Consider the following 19,393-nt stretch of genomic DNA (forward strand, 5'->3'; position numbering starts at 1 on the left):
GTTGCCATGTTTAATGATCTCCTGGTTCTGCTCATTTCACTGCTAAGTTCACATGCATCAGTTCATGTAAATCTCTCCATATCTCTCCAAAATCATCCTGTTGGTTATTTCTTACAGAACAGTAATATTCCATAACATAGAATGTCAATCTTGAGAAGGCCATAGGAGTTACCAGCAGTGACTCTCCTATGAGACAGAAAAGCTTCAAGAGGGACCATCTCCATTCCAAAAGGTGTATTTTGTGGGATAATGCATTTTAAATATGCTCAAGTTTGCCCCATCCTAAATAAGTCTTCCTTTGACCCTTTTTGTCCATTTAGCTATGATACATTCCCATCTCTTTCTTAGGTGCTTTGTGATCTAACTTCTTGAAAAAAATGAGAGATTGGACTTCCAGGGGCAGAGCCAAGATGACAGAGAGGACACACATTTCTTTCTGACCTTCTACAACCAATTAGCAAATCCAGCCTCTGAATTAACTCTGGACTAATAGAATTCACAAATATTGGGAGTGCAACAAATTATCAGCAGAAGATAATTTCAAAGATTGACAGGAAATGGGAGGGAGGCAGCCAAGCACAAGCAGGCTGAGCACTCATGCTAGCACAGACAATGCAAAGTCCCTGAACAGTGTGGACTCCGCAGGGCAGAGAATCTACAGGGAGGAATCTACAGCAGTAGTGTTGCCACTCTGCCCTTGTTCCAAGCCACTAGATCAGCAGAGAAGGTCTAAAACATACAACACAAGTACAAAAGATAAATATTGAACCCCAAAAATGCCAGAATCCCATGGGACCTGATCATGTCCATCCAGCACTGGGAGTGAGTGAGTCAGCACTGATCCAGCACAGCTTATAGAGGAAAACTGGAAAACCTCCCCTATCCTAAAAGCAGATGTTAACTTTTTTTTTTTTTTAATGAGTAAAAAACTGAAGAGAACTCTGACCATAGACAGCTTTTATGGTGAAAGGGAAGAAAGATTTCAAACTCTGAGGAGACTAAAAGCAGATCATCATCAGATGAAGCCCCAAAAGGTGATGTGACCTGGTCCCCATTACATAAGGCTCTTTAGAAAAAATTAAAAAGGATCTGAAAGGAGAGCTAGAAGAAAAATGGGGAAAGGAAATGAAAACTCTGCTAGAGGGTTTGAAAAAGGCATATAACTCAGTAAAAGATTTGATAAAAAGGAAAAGGAAAACAACTCCTAGAAAAACAGAATTTGTGAAATGGAAAAAGAAAATAACTCCTTAAAAACAGAATTTGTGAAATGGAAAAAAAAAATCCATAGAACACAACTCATTTAAAAATTAAATTGGACAAATACAAAAAGAATTTTAAAAATAAATGAAGAAAATAATTCACTAAATTTCACTAAAATTTCACTAAAATTCAGAACTGAAAAATGGAAATGAATGATTCAATGAGAATCCAAAATAAATCCACATAAATCATTAGCATTTTTATATATCACTAATAAATTCCAATAGCAAGAGATAAAAAGAGAAATTCCATTTAAAATAACTATCGATAGTATAAAATATTTGGGAATCTATCTGCCAAAGGAAATTCAGGAACTATATGAGCAAAACTACAAAACATTTTCAATAAAGTCAGATCTATGCAACTGGAAAATATCAAGTGCTCCTGGATAGGTCAAGCAAATATAATAAAGATGACAATACTTCCTAAACTAATCTACTTATTTAGTGCTATACCAATCAAACTCCCAACAAACTATTTTACTGACCTAGAAAAAATAACAACAAAATTCAGCTGGAAGAATAAAAGGTCAAGAATTTCAAGGGAACTAAAGAAAAAAAAATCAAATGAATGTGACCTAATTGTACCTGATCTAAAACTATAAAGTAGTGGTCATCAAAACCATTTGGTACTGGCTATGAAATAAACTAATTGATCAGGGAAATAGGTTAGCTTCACAGGAAAAGATAGTCAATAATTATAGCAATCTAGTGTTTGACAAACCCAAAGACTGCAGCTTTGGGGATAAAGAATTGACTATTTGACAAAAACTGCTGGGAAAATTGGAAACTAATATGGCAGAAACTTGACATTGACCCACACTTAACACCATATAATAAGATAAGGTCAAAATGGTTCATGATCTAGATATAAAGAATGAGATTATAAATAACTTAGAAGAACATAGGTTAGTTTACCTCTCAGACCTGTGGAGGAGGAAGGAATTTGCAACCAAATAAGAACTAGAGATCATTATTGATCACAAAATAGATAATTTTGATTATATCAAGTTAAAAAGTTTTTGTACAAATAAAACTAATGCAGACAAGTTTAGACAGTAAACAATAAACGCAGAAAACATTTTGAATGTAAACATTCAAAGGTTCTGATAAAGGCCTCATTTCCAAAATATATAGGGAATTGTTTCAAATTTATAAGAAATAAAACCATTCTCCAATTGATAAATGGTCAAAGAATATAAACAGACAATTTTCAGATGAAGAAATTGAAACTATTTGTAGTCACATGAAAAGGTGGTCAAAATCACTATTGATGAGAGAAATGAAAATTTAAACAACTCTGAGATTCAACTATCCACCTTTCAGATTGGCTAAGATGACAGGAAAAGATAATGACGAATGTTGGAGGGGATGTGGGAAAACTGGGACACTGATACATTGTTGGTGGAACTGTGAACAGATCCAACCATTCTGGAGAGCAATTTGTAACTATGCTCAAAAAGTTACCACACTTTGCATACCCTTTGATCCAGCACTGTTTCTACTGGGCTCATATCTCATAGAGATCTTAACAAAGGGAAAGGAACCCAAATGTGCTTTTGCACATATTTGTGGCAGCCCTTTTTGTAGTGGCTAGAAATTGGAAACTGATTGGAGGTCTATCAATTGGAGAATGGCTGAATAAATTGTGGTGTATGAATATTATGGAATATTACTTTTCTGTAAGAAATGACCTACAGGGAGGCCTGGAGAGACTTACATGAACTGATGCTAAGTGAAATGAGCAGAACCATGAGATCATTATACATGGCAACAAGAAGATCATATAATGATCAACTGTGATGGATCTGGCTCTCTTCAATAGTGAGATATTTCAAACCAGTTCCAATTGTTCATTAATGAAGAGAGTCAGTTACAATCAGAGAGAGAACTGTGGGAAATGAATGTGGACCACAACATAGCATTTCCATTCTTTCTGTTGTTTGCTTGCATTTTGTTTTCCTTCTCAATTTTATTTCTTTCTTTCTAGATCTAATTTTAGTTGTTCAGCAAGAAAACTGTATAAATGTGTGTGTGTGTGCGTGTATGTGTATTGGATTTAACATATATTTTAACATATTTAACATGTATTGTACTACCTGCCATCTAGGGGAGGGTGTAAGGGGAAGGAGGGGAAAAGTTGGAACAGAAGGTTTTACAAGGATCAATGTTGAAAAATTATCCATACGTATCCATACATATGTTTTATAAATAAAAAGCTATTATAATAAAATAATAAAAAAATAAAAAGCTTCACCATCTGATCCACTCTGGATGACACCCCACTTTTAATCTGCTCCTGAGATTTGTTTCCTCTCAGCTCCAAGTGTGAACCTTTAGCTACTCCTTTAGCCTGAAGATCATGGAACCTCCCACATCTTGCCCACTTCTGAAGACATTTTCTTCTCAGTGTTGCCCACTAAGAAGACTGTCTTCCTAGCAAGCTGTCTTCTTGATGTAAATAAATCCCATTCTTTGCCACATACCCTATACCTGTATTCATTGGAGTTTGCAAATTCTTTTACAAAGCCTGCCACCAGCCAAGTGGATCCCATTGCTGTTAGGGGATCACTACCCTCCATTCTCACACCTCATCAATAAAATTTTGAGTTCCAAATTTTTCTTTTTCCCTCCTTCCCCTCCTCCATCCCCAAGAGAACAAGTAATCTGATATAGGTTATTGCAAAGGTCCTGGCTAGCTCCTCTGAAGGACTCAGAATAAGTCCTTGTCAGGATAAGCAAAAGTCCTTGCCCCACGTTGGACGCCAAAATGTAAAGGTTCTGTTGTCTCTTCAATTAGAATCCTTCTCTGGGAGGAGATTTCTTTTATCTGTGAATCCTTTTCTCTGTATGCAGGTTTCTTGGGAGCACTGAATCTCCTCCAGCTCTTGTCCTTCCAGCCTGCTATCCCAACTCACTCCCAGACTAGACTACTCTCCAGACCCAATGCTGCCTTCTTTTATCCTCGCAGAGATTGTAGTGAGAACTCAATGGGGCTTGTGAGAAACACTTCAACCAATGAACTTGCTCCCTGAGAATTCCAAAGGTGTAAACTCCCTTTAAAAGCCCGAACCAAAGGTGTGAATTCTGAGCCAGAGAACTGTCCAGACAACCTGAGTTCTCACCTTGTAATGTTAACATCAGAGAACTGTCCAGACAACCTGAATTCTCACCTTGGAATCCTAACAGGTTATACATGTGCAATCATGTTAAACATATTTCTACATTAGTAATGTTATGAGAGAACAGAACAAAACAGAGAAAAATCACAAAAACAAAAAGAGAAAGTAGTCTGCTTTTATCTGAACTCAGACTCCATAGTTCTTTCTCTGGATATGGATGGCATTTTTCATCATAAGTCTTTTGAAATTGTCTTTGTTCATTATATTTCCAAGATGAGTTAAGTGTTGCTGTTACTGTGTACAATGTTCTATTGATTCTGTTCAGGTTCACTTTGCAATAGTTCATGCCAGTCTTTCCAGGTTTTTCTGAAATCTGCCTGCTCATCATTTCTTATAGCACAACAGTATTCCATTATATTCATATACCAAACTTTTTCAGCCATTCCCTAATTGATGGCTCATCTTTTAATTTCCAATTCTTTGCCACCATAAAAAGAATTGCTACAAACATTTTTGTATATGTGGGTCCTTCTTCCTCTTTTATGATCTTTTTGGGTTTACAGACCAGACCCAGTAGTGACACTTCTGGATCAGAGGGTATGTACAATTTGATTGCCTTTTGAACATAATTACAAATTATTCTCCAGAATGGTTATAATAATGCATGTAATGAGAATTGTTGAGGAAAAATAGGAAAGACAATGAGAACTCTAGAGGAAAAAAATGGAAGGAGAATAAACAACTTAATACATGAGGTGCAGCATCTTTTTCAATTAGAAGACTCTTTGAAAGTTAGCTTGTACCTGGATGATGTAACTCTATGAAACAAGACAAAAATACTAGAAGAAAATTGAAAGACTCATCCCTGTACTTATCAAGGTAGCATGGCAAAGAGTGCTGACCTCAGAATCAGGAAGACCTAAGTTTAAGTTCCTCTTCTGACACCTAATAGCTATGTGATCCTGTGCAGGTGGTTTAATCTCTTAGATGCCTAGCCAACTCAATTGAAGAGAAGGTGGCAACTTGCATTGACAGAGAAATCTCAGTGTATCAGTGAAATATCCGGTCTAGTTAATTTTAAAAATTAACATGAAAACTAAAATAAATTTATTTTTTCTTCTATTCTTCACTAAGATCCTAGCCTGAGGTTTCATTAGGAGATGAATCTGGGTGCTCAAAGAATCTGCCAAGGAAGTACAACCTCTGGCAGATCGCACAGAATTGGAAAGACTTTGAGAACAATCTGAGTGACAGATGGCATGTGTGCTGTCTGAGGATTAGCCTGGCTAAATGCTGAGAGAGGCTCATTGCCAGGTGGGCAGCAGACTGATGAAATTTTTGGCCCTAGAAACTTTGAAGACTCAGTAGTGCTTAATTCTAGAGGGATGGCAAACTACATTGGCACAGGGAATGTGTACTCCATGAGATTACCTAGTCTTGAATCACTGAAGCATTTACTGATGGAGCCTTCCACTACTTACTTATGCAAGCAATATTTGGCACTGGCAATTACAGGAGGAAGGAGGGTCCTGCTTCAGACAAGAGAAACTGCTACTCCATTCCTTGTAACAAATACTGGCTCTTTACTAACTTCTATTCTCTCTCTTTTTTTCTATTCATTTATGACATCTATTCTCAGCATTCCTGCTTTTGTGTAATGGAAGAAGAGTATAGTTCGTTGCCTTGATAATGGAATCCTGCCATTCAACACTTAGCAGATAAGGGTTGGTGATGCCTGGAGAGTTTGTGATATAGAAAAAAAATGAAGAGAAAAGCAATATGGAAAAGAAGAAAAAGAGAGGGCAGGCTGTCAATTGCTAGAATCCCTTTCTAGAAGCATCTTGGGGAAGCATTATAGCCCTCCCTTATGTGTTCCAGTCTTTTTCTCTCTCCTCAAATCCCTTTCTCTGGAATATCTTCTTCTATTGCTTTCAGTTCTAGATACAAGGGATCACCATAGCATTTATTAAAGCTTCCCCTGAACACCATGAATGGTGGAATTACAAGAAGTTTTTTGTTCAGGAAATGCCTAGTTGAAATGAAGAGCATCCCAAAGCAACTATTTTAATTTAATATCACAGAATCCTAACTTATCAGCCAAATTCAACAATTAAACTATTCCACTGTAAAGCTCAGACCAACATATGATTCACTTTCCAATCCTATTTAGCTGTCTATCTACCCAAGGCAGCTTTCTATCCTCCTGATTCCACTGCCATGCTTCTACCTTCCTAGGCCAACTATCTCCACACTAAATACCCCGACCTCCAGAATCTATACTTCTAGTCTTTGGGAAAATTAGTGTACTAATCTTTGGCACTAACATCCTGAGATCCAGGCCCAGACATCTTGATTCAGAACTAATTAATGGAAGATTATTGAGTTCACACCACTGAACTAACCTCTGACCAGTCTGGGTTCCACCTTTGCATCTTATCCACATGCCTCTCTAGGATAGCTGTGCCATCTGCCAATATTTACTCATGTTTTCCTGTACTCTCACAGCCTTCTCAGGGCATAGTGTTCAAGCCAATAATACCATCATTTTTGGAAAGGGCATGTCAACTGACCTATGATCTGACTCATCATTCCTGTGATTTCCTAGACCAAAATCCTATCCCTGGCTACCACTCTCCCATGTGTATTGTCTTCCCTTAATAGTTCCATGAGGCCAGGGGCTGTTTCACTGTTTTGGGTTTGTATCCCCAGGACTTAGAATGGTTCCTGGGATATAGTATTTATTTAACAAATTATTTTTTCATTCATTCATTCACTCATTTATTCAACAAGCACAAATTATCTATCATGTGCCAGTCACTGATTTAGACACTGGGAAAACAAATACACAGGTGAGGAAGTTCCTGTCCTCAAAGAGATTACATTCATTTAGAATTGATAAAATGCACAAATTGCAGTATATACAAAATATAGTAAAAATGAATACAAACTCGTTTGGGGAGGGAGGTCAACTGGCTCCTGAGGAGGGCAAAAAAGCTCTATGTAGAAGATAGCACTTTAATTGAGTTTTGAAGGAGACTATGTATTATAAGAGCTAGATGTAAAGAGCGAGTACATTCCAGGCTGGTACAAAAGCATGGAGGTGGGAAATAGAATGTCATGTCTGAAGAATTGTGAAGACCGGTTTGATTAGAGCACAGGTGAATGAGGGGAAGCAATGTGTTGTAAGATTGGAAAGATAGGTTAAGAATGGTTATGAAGAGCTTTAAATGCCAAGCAGAGTAGTTTATATATAGTTCTGGAGGTAATAGGGAGCCATAGCTGCTAACTGAGTAGGGAAGGAATATAGTCAGATGCTTTAGAGAAATCACTTTGGCAGTTCTATGGAGAATGGATTGTAGCAAGGAGAGACCTGAGGCAGGGAAACTAATTTGGAGGCTATTTTTGTAGTTCCAGAGAAAGGTGATGAAGTCTGAACTAGATGCATAAGTGTGTGCATAAAGCAAAGTGCATAGACATGAGATGTTGATTTAAAAACAATATTTGATAGAATCTCCTATGATAGTTTATCATAAGGTTTGAATTTGGAAAAAAAAACCCAGAGGCCAGTTAATCCGGGGCCCTCGTTTTACAGATTAGAGATCTGAGAAGCAGGTCAAGTAATTTGGCTAAGGTCTCATAATTAGTAAGCAGCATAGCTGGGATTCAAATATTTGACTTTTCCCATTATGCTGTGAAGAGCATTGCTTTTCTTCCTATTGATTCCTGTTCCCGTCCTTCCTTTTTATCACCTTATAGAGAAGCTACTTCTAAACATTAACTGGTATACTCATAACTCCCTCTTTTTTTTTCTGAGGCAATTGAGTTAAGCGACTTGCCTAGGGTCACACAGCTAGGAAGTATTAATTGTCTGAAGCTGGATTTGAACTCAAGTCCTCCTGACTTCAGGGCTGGTGCTCTATCCATTGTGACATCTACCTCCTTTGCTTTTGTAATTGCAGCAAGGTCCTATCCCATTCTGTACCTATTGTTTTCATAACTTTCATGTGTTGTGAAGAAAAGTCAGTGCAATGATGGCCATGTAAACTCAGCGGCCTGATTAGAGAACTGATGGAAAATTAAGCTTGGAATGGAATGATGGCCTTAGCTTCTTGTAGATCTCAGCACCTGAAAGTCAACGAGTCAGAGATTTAGACAATTGCAATGATTTGTAAGAAGTAAAGGTTGAGCCAAATTACATCATCTCAATAGATGCAGAAAAGGCACTTCCAACATCCCTTCCTATTAAAAACACTTGAGGCAAAACAAAACAAAACAAAACAAAACAAAACAAAAACACTTGAATAGGACTCTTTCTTGAAACAGTCAGGAGCATCTATTTAAAACCATCAGTAAGCATCATATGTAATGGGAATAGACTGGAACCATTCCCAGTAAGATCAGGAGTGAAAAAAGGTTGCCCACTATCACCATTACTATTTAATATTGTATTAGAAATGCTAGCTTCACTTGTACACTATTTCAAAGTCCGATTCTTTTTGTACAGAAAAACAACTGTTTGGTTATGTATACATATATTGTATTTAATTTATACTGTAGCATATTTGACATGTATTGGTCAACCTGCCATCTGGGGGGGGGAGGGAAGGAAAAATTAGAACAAGGGGTTTGGCAATTGTCAATGTTGTAAAATTATCCACGTATATATCTGGTAAATAAAAATTATTAATTAAAAAAAAGAAATGCAAGCTTCGGCAATAAGAGTTGAGGAAAAGATCAAAGGAATTAGAGTAGGTAACGAGGAAACCAAATGATCACTCTTTGCAGATGATATGATGGTATACTTAGAGAACTCCAGAGATTCTACTAAAAAGCTATTAGAAATAATTTACAACTTTAGCAAAGTTGCATGATACAAAATAAATACACATAAATCCTCAGCATTTTTATCCATCACCAACAAAACCCAACAGCAAGAAATACAAAGAGAAATTCCATTCAAAATTACTGCTGATAGCATAAAATATTTGGGAATCTATCTACCAAAGCAAAGTCAGGAATTATATGAACAAAATTACAAAACACTTGCCCCAAAAATAAAGTCAGATTTAAACAGTTGGGAAATATTAAGTTCTCTTAGATAGGCCAAGTGAATATAATAAAGATGACACTACTCTCTAAACTAATCTATTTATTTAGCACTATATCAAACTATTTTAATGACCTAGAAAAACTAACAACAAAACTCTTATGGAAGAACAAAAGGTCAAGAATTTCAAGGGAACTAATGAAAAAGAATCAAATGAAGGTGGCCTAGCGGTACTTGATCTAAACCTATATTATAAAGCAGCAGTCACTAAAACCAAGACAAAATAGTCAATAACTATAGCAATCTAGTGTTTGAAAACCCAAAGATCCCAACTTTTGGGATAAGAATTCACTATTTGACAAAAACTACTGGGAAAACTGGAAATTAGTATGGCAGAAATTAGATATGGACCCACACTTAACACCATATACCAAGATAAGATCAAAATGGGTTCATGATTTAGGCATAAAGAATGAGATTATAAAATAAATTAGAGTAACATAGGATAGTTTACCTCTCAGACTTGTGGAGGAGGAAGGAATTTGTGACCAAAAAAAAAAAACTAGAGATCATTATTGATCACAAAATAGAAAATTTTGATTACATCAAATTAAAAAGCTTTTGTAGAAACAAAACAAATGCAAACAAGATTAGAAGGGAAGCAATAAACTGGGAAAATATTTTTACAGTTAAAAGTTCTAATAAAGGCCTCATTTCCAAAATATATAGAGAATTAACTCTAATTTATAGGAAATCAAGCCATTTTCCAATTGATAAATGGTCAAAGGATATGAACAGACAATTCTCAGATGAAGAAATTGAAACTATTTCTACTCATATGAAAGGGTGCTCCAAATCATTATTGATCAGATAAATGCAAATTAAGACACCTCTGAGATACCACTACACACCTGTCAGATTGGCTAAAATGACAGGAAAAGATAATGATGAATGTTGGAGGGGATGCAGGTAAACTGGGACATTGATATATTGTTGGTAGAGTTGTGAAAGGATCCAACCATTCTGGAGAGCAATCTGGAATTATGCCCAAAAAGCTATCAAACTGTGCATACCCTTTGATCCAGCCATGTTACTACTGGGCTTGTATCCCAAAGAAATACTAAAGAAGGGAAAGGGACCTGTATGTGCCAAAATGTTTGTGGCAGCCCTTTTTGTAGTGGCTAGAAACTGGAAAATGAATGGATGCCCAACAATTGGAGAATGTTTGGGTAAATTGTGGTATATGAATGTTATGGGATATTATTGTTCCGTAAGAAATGACCAGCAGGAGGAATACAGAGAGGCTTGGAGAGACTTACATCAACTGATGCTGAGTAAAGTGAGCAGGAGCAGGAGGTCATTATACACTTAAATAACATGTATTTTGATAGAAGTTGGTATCTTTGACAAAGAGAAGATCTAATTCAGTTCCAATTGATCAATGATGGACAGAATCAGCTACACCTAGAGAAGGAACACTGGGAAATGAATGTAGTCTACTTGCATTTTTGTTTTTCTTCCCAGGTTATTTTTACCTTCAAATTCCAATTTTTCTTATGCAACAAGGGAATTGTATGGATCCACACACATATTTTGTATCTTAAGATATACTTTGACATGTTTAACAGGTATAATACTGCCTGCCATCTAAGGGAGGGGGTGGAGGGAGGGAAGGGAAAAGTTGGAACAGAAGTGAGTGCAAGGACAAGATTAGAAGGGAATCAATAAACTGGGAAAACATTTTTACAGTCAAAGGTTCTGATAAAGGCCGCATTTTCAAAATATATAGAGAATTGACGCTAATTTATAAGAAATCAAGCCATTCTCAAATTGATAAGTGGTCAAAGGATATGAACAGACAATTCTCAGATGAAGAAATTGCAACTATTTCTACTCATGAAAGGGTGCTCTAAATCATTATTAATCAGAGAAATGCAAATTAAGACAACTCTGAGATACCACTACACACCTGTCAGATTGGCTAAGATGACAGGGAAAGATAATGCAGAATGTTGGAGGGGATGTGGGAAAACTGGGACACTGATACATTGTTGGTGGAATTGTGAATACATCCAGCCACTCTGGAGAGAGATTTGGAACGATGCTCAAAAAGTTATCAAACTGTGCATACCCTTTGATCCAGCAGTGTTACTACTAAGCTTATATCCCAAAGAGATTTTAAAGAAGGGAAAGGCACCTGTATGTGCAAGAATGTTTGTGGCAGCCCTTTGTGTAGTGGTTAGAAACTTGAAACAGGATTCCCATCAATTGCAGAATGACTGAATAAATTGTGGTATATGAATATTATGGAATATTATTGTTCTGTAAGATGATTTCAGGGAGGCCTGGAGTGACTTACATGAACTGATGCTGAGTGAAATGAGCAGGATCAGGAGATCATTATATACTTCAATAACAATATTATATGATGATCAATTCTGTTGGATATGGCCCTCTTCAACAATGAGATGAACTAAATCAATTCCAGTAGAGCAGTAATGAATTGAACCAGCCACACCCAGCGAAAGAACTTTGGGAGATGACTATGAACCACTACATAGAATTCCCAATCCCTCTATTTTTGTCCACCTGCATTTTTGATTTCCTTCACAGGCTAATTGTACACTATTTCAAAGTCCATTTTTGTACAGTAAAATAACTGTATGAAACGTATACATATATTGTATTTAACTTATACTTTAACATAATTAACATATATTGGTCAACCTGCCATCTGGGGGAGGGGGTAGGGAGAAAGAGGGGAAAAGTTGGAACAAAAGGTTTGCAACTGTCAATGCTGAAAAATTACCCATGGATATATCTTGAAAATAAAAAGCTATAATAAAAAATTAAATAAAATTAAAAGTGAGTGCAAGGGACAATGTTGTAAAAATTACCCATGCATATGTTCTGTCAATAAAAAGCTATAATTAAAAAAAAGATGGGCTATTTTGCAGATGAAGAGCCCTGAGAAGAAAAAAACTCAGCTGACAACTAGTTCCAAGTACTTAAAGGACAGTCACTTGAAAGAGGGATAAAAATATGCTACCTGTGACCCCATTAATATGGTTTGAGGACCAACATGATGTAAGTGATGTAGACACCAGAAGATTGCAGGCACCAAAAGTTGGAGTTTGGTCATGTGAAGAATTTATAATGGCCATTTTATTTGGCAAGAGGTAGATTTATTTAGGGGAATAAGTTACAGACTGAATGAAGGGATACAATAGATACTGAGAATGGTAAATATGAAATAGAGTTAGGAAAGCATAAAAAGGGGTTTTCCTGGAAGGAACACAGTATCCTGAAATAGTTAATTAGCTATAAGGAGAAGAAGTGGAGTTGAGAAGCATAGTGGAGATAAGGGATATACCACGGGGCATGGGAAAGGAGGGCAAGGAGAAAGACACCATGAAGCAAATGCTGTGGTGTACTGATTCAAAGAGGATAGCAGCCATGGAATGGCCCATAAGTATAATTTATACAGAAAATTTAACTTCAGGGGCATGACTGGGGTTTCTGACAGGGCATGGAAAGGTGAAATCTCTACAGAGGGTGGGTTTTAGGAGTATGACATAATTTGGATTTTAGACTGGAGGACCTCCCTAGAAGGTGGTACCATGGAGCTAAACTGATTTCTATCAGAACCTTATGCCTGCTTGCCTCAGGGATCAGTTCTTTAGTTTTAGTCTGGTTAAAACATAATTCAGAACCTCATCACCAGAAGGCAGACCTCGAGCAAAGGATTGATGGTGCATTGGCAAACAGCCTTGTAACTATGTATTATGGCCCCACTCTGAGTTTTCTATGGACTGCTCATCTGTAAAATAAGAAGAAGAAGGTTATTTTTGTTCCAGGAAGGTTGGGGAGGTACCATGATCCACAGAGGGTAGAAGGGACCACCTCTGAGCTAGAATGTTCTCTCCTACCCATTGGAGGTTTTCCAGCAGAAGCGGTATGACTACTTATCTCGTGATGAGGTTGAGGTAGCAATACCTAGTTCAAAATAAACATGTGACAAATTCACAATGGCCATTTTCTTTCCCAAAGGAAGATTTATTTAGGAGAAGAGTTTACAGACAAATATAAAAGATAAAATAGGCACACTAAGAGTGGCAAATATGAAATAGAATTAGGATACCTTACAGTTAGCAAGGAAAAAGACAAGTTCCCCTGGGGAACTCACAATTAGCAGGAGTGGGAGACATGTCATTGGTTGGCAGATTAGACTAACCAGAGTTAGCTAGAGAGAGGTACCATTCAAGGGAAGACACTTTGAGGGAGAGAAAGTGAGCTTAGTCCTGAAGAGAACTTAACAAAAATCTTCCTCGTAAACAGATCTTTTATAGGAGAAATAGAGCTTTGGGGGTTTCTCAGATGCAAAGATTGAAACTTAAGGGGGAGGGTCAGAGAGGTAGATGGAATGTATTTGGCAAACCAAGTCCCAGATCAGACTAAAGAATTGCCCATCAAAATAAACTGGGAAAGCTAACTTCCTTTTTGTATACAATTACAGTTGAGAATTTACATTATGATTATCTTAACTTATGGCAGTAAGACAATCTGGGAAAGCTAAGTTCCATCAAAATTGTCTCAAAATTGTTGTGAATGTCTTTAGAAATGCAAATTAGAGAGTCAGGATAGATGAATTAACAATAGACTCTCAATTCACATTATTCTATATGAACAGTATTTGGCAGTTCACATCATCTAGTATTTGATAGAAGAATATTTTCTTTGGTATTGATTGGAATGCAAGGCTTTCTAACTTTGAAATTCTGTGGTTCAGAGGACCAGATAAGAGTAGTGACTTGTCTAAAGCCACACAGCTGGGTAACCAATCTGGGACTTATATACAGGAGACTCTGATTAAGGAAAGGCTCAACTATGGGGGAATAAGCATGGAAAGAAGTTTGTTTTTTTTCTGTAACTTTTCCCCAAATACCTTTAGCTTGGTGAATAAAGGAAATCTTAAGATCAATTTTATTGATCAGCCACACAGGACACCAGGAGAGAATGCTGTTTACTCCACTAGCATGTTATGAAATGTCTGATGCAAAAGTTTCAGAAAAACCTCAGTGCAGAGCCAGGATGCCAGCCAAGGTTTTAAGACAGAAAACTTCTTGAGAGTCCTGAAAGCATTTTAAAATCAATCCTGTATTTGACAGGTAGCCCCTCCAAACCCAGGTGATATCCTCCTAGAAGCATTTTTAAGAGTGAGTTAAAATTCTACAGGCACCAATTCGCACTTACCTAAAGTAAACGTGACATTTTCTAGCTGGCACATAAAACAATGCATCACTGTATAGGCAGTCCCCAACTTACTGTTGGGTGGTGGCCAACAGTTCTTGCATGGAAGTCAGTTTTTTTGAGATTTGGAAGACATCTTCCCATGGTAACCATGATATTCATGGTTGTTAGATTATTAGACGAATGATGAACAACTAAGTAATAGTGAAGCCATAGTATTACTTTGATGAGAGGAACTGAATTTAAAGCCTGAATCTGCTACTAATTTCCTATGAAACCATATCTCAGTAGGCTTCAATTTCTTCAATTGTAAAATGAGGGAATTACACTCTCAGAGCTTCTTAAATTTTTTCCACTTGTGACCTTTTTACCCTAGAAATTTTTGTGTGATCTAGGGTACATAGTAATTTCATGATCCCCATATTCAGTTATGAGACCCCAGATTGGGTCACAACCCCTACTTTTAGAAGCAGGATTTGGAGGCAGAAGTTGTGGGCTGGTCACTCGGCTCATCAGTTGTGTGGTACTGGATCCTCATCTGCCCTTCAGAGTCTCAGTTTCCCCTTCTGTAAAATCAGGGTTGAAATAGACAGCCTTACTGTTTCAAACTTTCTTTGTTCTCAATATATGAGCTCATGATGCTCTGTTTTTAAGGGGATGATGCTTTGGCATCAAGTTTCAGCCTTGCCCACCAGGAATAAATTGGCCCCATCCAACAGTGGCAGCAGGGGCTTCTCTAGTTCCTAAATAACGGGTGGTGGTATGTTCTGTGAACTACGTTCTGGCAGGGTGGCGAAGGGTGAGGAAGCACTTTTAGGGCCTGTACTTCTTACTCACATTAGTCCCCACTACCCAAGTCAGTCTCTGGGATACTTTTGAATTCCAGCTTACTCTCTATTTACTACCTGTTTTTTCTTCTGCTGCTCTCATAGTCTGGTCCACCTACTTCCTTTTTTATTAATCAAAGTTAAAAGACTCTCCTGTGCCTCCGGTAACTCTAATACTTTTTAATTTTTTGCACTTAACTCCTGCAGGGAAAATTGCTTGTAGGTGCTAATGGAATAAACAAAGGATGGGAATGAGATTCTATTGTGTTTCAGAGGAAAATCAAACAGATTCTTCTGGTCACCCAGGCTAAGAGCTTGGACTTGACCATTAATAACAGGCCAGGGACTGGGGAGGAGTACTAGACAGCAATAGTAAAGAGAGGAATTAAGGTTTATGGATTCTGCTGTCTGAGAACAGCTCTGAGGCTGGGGGAGGAGGAACAAGCTTGGGGAAGGGGGACTACTTCTTTTACTACTAATCTTGTTACCTGATGACCTATAAACATAGATCTCAAGGAAGGAGATTCTAGGCAAGGATGTGATGGAACCAGCTCAGACCTGTCAACAAGAGCCAATCATTCATTTAATTTTCTGTGAGCATTTTCTGTATATAAGTAATTGCAAAGTTCTAGAAATCATGTTATATTTCCTGTTTTGTCAATTGTCTAGGTTTAAGGAAGTGATGGAGCATTGCAGGTTAAACTTAAAAATATGTCCTGCCTATGTTATCTTTCAGGAGAGATGTTAAACATTTACCAGCACACCACTGGTCCCAAGCAGCAGCTAGAAAAGTTTGAATGGGAAAAGAGGAGAGGAAAATCTCAAGCAATTGCAACAGCAAGGGAAGCGTAGTCTGTGTAGCTAACCAATGAAGGTAATTTACAGGATCAGAGATTTAAAGCTAAAGGGCATCTTAGAAGTCAGTTTGACACCTTCATTTTAGAGGTAAGAGGCAAACATAAAATTTGAACACAGGTCCTCTTTCAAATCCATTGCTCTTTTCATTGTATGACATTGTCTCTCAAGACCTTTTGCATAGAGTGTGAGAGGCAATGGTGTAGTGGTTGAAAAGGTTACTCTTGGAGTCAAGAAGATAAGGATTATGCTGCTGACATATATTATACTGGCTATATTACCTTGAGCAAGTCACTTAACTTGTCAATCTTCTAGGCAGCTCTCTGAGACTTTAAATTACAGAAGAATTTCCACACTGATCGAAATCTCTTGCACTGAAGAAATCATAGGACTAGACATTCTTCCATTCCCTTCACCCACAAGTCAAGTAAGTAATTGTCTTCCTGTATGCATTATCTAATCTGGAGTTCATCAAACTAGTCCTGGTGAAATAGTGTTTTCTTTCTGTTGTTCTTTTAGTGTGTGTGTGTGTGTGTGTGTGTGTGTGTGTGTGGGCGCGCGTGCCTTCAATTGGATTTTAAATTATTTGAGAGGGGACAGTTAGATGGCGCAGTGGATAGAGTGCCCTGAAGTCAGGAGGCAAAAAGTCAGGAGTTCAAATCTGACCTCAGATGCTTAAAACTTCCTAGTTGTGTGATCCTGGGCAAGTCACTTAACCTCAATTGCCTCAGTTTTAAAAAAAAATATTTGATAGGCCCCCTGCCCAGAATATTGAATAGACAAGCCTGTCCTAGTTCAAGTTGCATTTAAGCCATCTCCCAAAGAAATTGTTAAGCCTGGGTATGATCTCATAGAAGTTTCTATTTCTCTTCTCAATGGAAGCAGAAAGCACTCCACACTCTGACTCACAACCACATGACCCTAGGGGTTTCTCTTTTTTTTTTCTTTTTATATTATTAAAGCTTTTTATTTATAAAGTGTATGCATGGGTAATTTTTTCCAAAATTAAACTTTGAATAACCTTTTGTATGAAATTTTCCCCTCCTTCCCCGCCCCCTGCACACACCCCCAGCTGCAGTTGGCAGGTAGTCCAATACATGTAAATTATGTTGAAATACATGTTAGATCCAATATATGTATATCTATTTATACAGTTATCTTGCTGCAGAAGAAAAAATCAGATCAAGAAAGAAGAAAAAGAAAAATTGAGAAAGAAACAAAATGCAAGCAAATAATAACAGAGAGAGTGAGAATGCTATATTGTGTTCCACACTCTGTTCCCATGGTTCTCTCTCTGCCTGTAGATGGCTCTCTTCATCACTGAACAAGTGGGACTGGTTTGAATCATCTCATTGTTGAACAGAGCCACATCCATCAGAATTGATCATCTTACATATTTGTTGTTGCCGTATATAATGCTTTCTTGGTTCTGCTCATTTCACTTAGCATCAGTTCATGTAAGTCTCTCCAAGCCTCTTTGAAATCATTTTGCTGGTCATGTTTTTCCATTATTTTTTATTTTCTAATTATAACTTTTTTTGACAGTACATATGCATGGATAATTTCTTTTACATTATCCCTTGTACTCACTTCTGTTCCGATTTTTCCCTTCCTTCCCTCCACCTCTTCCCCTAGATGGCAGGCAGTCTTATACGTGTTAGATTTAAAACACTCATATGAGTAGATATAGTTTCAATTTCATCATATGAAAATTGTCTGTTCATATCCTTTGACCATTTATCAATTGGAGAATGGCTTGATTTCTTATAAATTAGAATCAGTTCTCTATATATTTTGAAAATGAGGCCTTTATCAGAACCTTTAACTGTAAAAATGTTTTCCCAGTTTGTTACTTCCCTTCTAATTTTGTTTGCACTAGTTTTGTTTGAACAAAGGCATTTTAATTTGATGTAATCAAAATTTTCTATCTTGTGATCAATAATGATCTCTAGTTTATCTTTGGTCACAAATTCCTTCCTCCTCCACAAGTCTGAGAGGTAAACTATCCTACATTCCTCTAATTTACTTATGATCTAGTTCTTTATGCCTAAATCATGGACCCATTTTGATCTTATCTTGTTATTTTGTGTTAAGTGTGGGTCCATGCCTAATTTCTGCCATATTAATTTCCAGTTTTCACAGCAGTTTTTGTCAAATAGTGAATTCTTATCCTAAAAGTTGGGATCTTTGGGTTTGTCAAACACTAGATTGCTCTTGTTATTGACTATTTTGTCTTGTGAACCTAACCTATTCCACTGATCCACTAATCTATTTCTTACCCAATATCAAATGGTTTTAGTGACTGCTGCTTTACAATATAGTTTTAGATCAGGTACTACTAAGCCACATTCATTTGATTTTTTTCATTAACTTGAAATTCTTGACCTTTTGTTCTTCATATGAATTTTGTTGTTATTTTTTCTAGGTCATTAAAATAGTTTCTTGAGAGTCTGAATGGTATAGCACTAAATAAATAGATTAGGTTAGGGAGTATTGTCCTCTTTATTATGTTCACTCAGCCTATCTAAGAGCACTTAATATTTTTCCAATTATTTAAATCTGACTATATTTGTGTGGAAAGTGTTTTGTAATTTTGCTCATATAATTCCTGACTTTCCTTTGGTAGATAGATCCCCAAATATTTTATATTATCAACAGTTATTTGAATGGAATTTCTTTTTGTATCTTTTGTTGTTGGATTTTGTTGGTGATGTATAAAAATGCTGAGGATTTATGTGTATTTATTTTGTATCCTGCCACTTTGCTAAAGTTCTGAATTATTTCTAATAGCTTTTTAGTAGAATCTCTGGGATTCTCTAAGTATACCATCATATCATTTGCAAAGAGTGATAGTTTGGTTTCCTCATTACCTATTGTAATTCCTTTAACCTCTTTCTCAACTCTTATTGCTGAGGCTAGTATTTCTAACACAATATTGACTAATAATGGTGATAGTTGGCAGCCTTGTCTCACTCTGGATCTTATTGGAAATGTTTTCAGTTTATCCCCATTACATATGATGCTTACTGATAG

This window comes from Sminthopsis crassicaudata, chromosome X (assembly GCF_048593235.1).
Source record: "Sminthopsis crassicaudata isolate SCR6 chromosome X, ASM4859323v1, whole genome shotgun sequence".
NCBI lineage: Eukaryota > Metazoa > Chordata > Mammalia > Dasyuromorphia > Dasyuridae > Sminthopsis > Sminthopsis crassicaudata.